Raw genomic sequence first — 2,966 nt, forward strand, 5'->3', positions numbered from 1 at the left:
CACTCCATTTGTCCTGGAGTGCCCTGGGAGCCACAGGCTCCAGAACCCAGACTTTCTGCCCTGGTTGGAACTCAACCAGTGCAGCCTTTTGGTCATACCAAAACTTCTGGAGCTGTTGGCTGGCCTCAAGGTTTTTGGTTGCCTTTTCCATGTACTCTGCCATTCTAGAGCGAAGGCCAAGTACATAGTCCACTATGTCCTGTTTAGGCTCATGGAGAGGTCTCTCCCAGCCTTCTTTAACAAGGGCAAGTGGTCCCCTTACAGGATGACCAAACAGAAGTTCAAAGGGTGAGAATCCTACTTCCTTCTGTGGCACCTCTCTGTAAGCGAAAAGCAGACATGGCAAGAGGACATCCCATCTCCTTTTGAGTTTTTCTGGGAGCCCCATGATCATGCCTTTTAATGTCTTGTTGAATCTCTCAACCAAGCCATTAGTTTGTGGATGGTATGGTGTAGTGAATTTATAAGTCACTCCACACTCATTCCACATGTGCTTTAGGTATGCTGACATGAAGTTGGTACCTCTGTCAGACACCACCTCCTTAGGGAAACCCACTCTGGTAAAGATACCAATGAGGGCCTTGGCTACTGCAGGGGCAGTAGTCGACCTAAGGGGAATAGCTTCAGGATACCTGGTAGCATGATCCACTACTACCAGGATATACATATTTCCTGAGGCTGTGGGAGGTTCTAGTGGACCAACTATGTCCACACCCACTCTTTCAAAGGGAACCCCCACCACTGGAAGTGGAATGAGGGGGGCCTTTGGATGCCCACCTGTCTTACCACTTGCTTGACAGGTGGGGCAGGAGAGGCAAAACTCCTTAACCATGTTGGACATATTGGGCCAGTAGAAGTGGTTGACTAACCTCTCCCACGTCTTGGTTTGTCCCAAATGTCCAGCAAGGGGAATGTCATGGGCCAATGTTAGGATGAACTTCCTGAACAGCTGAGGCACTACCACTCTCCTAGTGGCACCAGGTTTGGGGTCTCTGGCCTCAGTGTACAGGAGTCCATCTTCCCAATAGACCCTATGCGTTCCATTTTTCTTGCCTTTGGACTCTTCAGCAGCTTGCTGCCTAAGGCCTTCAAGAGAGGGACAGGTTTCTTGTCCCTTACACAGCTCCTCCCTTGAGGGTCCCCCTGGGCCTAAGAGCTCAACCTGATAAGGTTCAAGCTCCAAAGGCTCAGTTCCCTCAGAGGGCAGAACTTCTTCCTGAGAAGAGAGGTTCCCTTTCTTTTGCTGTGTTGCAGTTGGTTTCCCAACTGACTTTCCTGTTCTCTTGGTAGGCTGGGCCATTCTTCCAGACTCCAGCTCTACTTGTTCACCCTGTGCCTTGCATTGTGCTCTTGTTTTCAAACACACCAGTTCAGGGATACCCAGCATTGCTGCATGGGTTTTTAGTTCTACCTCAGCCCATGCTGAGGACTCCAGGTCATTTCCAAGCAGACAGTCCACTGGGATATTTGAGGAGACCACCACCTGTTTCAGGCCATTGACCCCTCCCCATTCTAAAGTAACCATTGCCATGGGATGTACTTTTCTCTGATTGTCAGCGTTGGTGACTGTGTAAGTTTTTCCAGTCAGGTATTGGCCAGGGGAAACCAGTTTCTCTGTCACCATGGTGACACTGGCACCTGTATCCCTCAGGCCCTCTATTCTAGTCCCATTAATTAAGAGTTGCTGTCTGTATTTTTGCATGTTAGGCGGCCAGACAGCTAGTGTGGCTAAATCCACCCCACCCTCAGAAACTAGAGTAGCTTCAGTGTGGACCCTGATTTGCTCTGGGCACACTGTTGATCCCACTTGGAGACTAGCCATACCAGTGTTACCTGGATGGGAGTTTGGAGTGGAACCTTTCTTGGGACAGGCCTTGTCTCCAGTTTGGTGTCCATGCTGTTTACAGCTATGACACCAGGCCTTTTTGGGATCAAAGTTTTTACCCTTGTACCCATTGTTTTGTGAAGAGGCTCTGGGCCCACCCTCCTGTGCAGGTTTTTGGGGGCCTGTAGAAGACTCTTTACTGTTTTTAGTTTTGGTTGTCTCATCACTCTTCCCCTGGGGAGTCTTTGTGACCCCTTTCTTTTGGTCACCCCCTGTTGAAGTCTTGGACACCCTTGTCTTGACCCAATGGTCCGCCTTCTTTCCCAATTCTTGGGGAGAAATTGGTCCTAGGTCTACCAGATGCTGATGCAGTTTATCATTGAAACAATTACTTAACAGGTGTTCTTTCACAAATAAATTGTACAGCCCATCATAATTACTTACACCACTGCCTTGAATCCAACCATCTAGTGTTTTCACTGAGTAGTCAACAAAGTCAACCCAGGTCTGGCTCGAGGATTTTTGAGCCCCCCTGAACCTAATCCTGTACTCCTCAGTGGAGAATCCAAAGCCCTCAATCAGGGTACCCTTCATGAGGTCATAAGATTCTGCATCTTTTCCAGAGAGTGTGAGGAGTCTATCCCTACACTTTCCAGTGAACATTTCCCAAAGGAGAGCACCCCAGTGAGATCTGTTCACTTTTCTGGTTACACAAGCCCTCTCAAAAGCTGTGAACCACTTGGTGATGTCATCACCATCTTCAAATTTTGTCACAATCCCTTTGGGGATTTTTAACATGTCAGGAGAATCTCTGACCCTATTTATATTGCTGCCACCATTGATGGGTCCTAGGCCCATCTCTTGTCTTTCCCTTTCTATGGCTAGGAGCTGTCTCTCTAAAGCCAATCTTTTGGCCATCCTGGCTAACAGGAGGTCATCTTCACTGAGAGCATCCTCAGTGATTTCAGAAATGTGGGACCCTCCTGTGAGGGACTCACCATTTCTGACTAACACAGTTGGAGACAGGACTTGAGGGGTCCTGTTCTCCCTATTTAGGACTGGAGGAGGGACATTGGCCTCCAAGTCACTAATTTCTTCCTCTGTGATGTCATCATCAGAGGGGTTGGCTTTTTCAAACTCT

This window comes from Pleurodeles waltl, chromosome 10 (genome assembly GCF_031143425.1).
Source record: "Pleurodeles waltl isolate 20211129_DDA chromosome 10, aPleWal1.hap1.20221129, whole genome shotgun sequence".
Classification (NCBI taxonomy): domain Eukaryota; kingdom Metazoa; phylum Chordata; class Amphibia; order Caudata; family Salamandridae; genus Pleurodeles; species Pleurodeles waltl.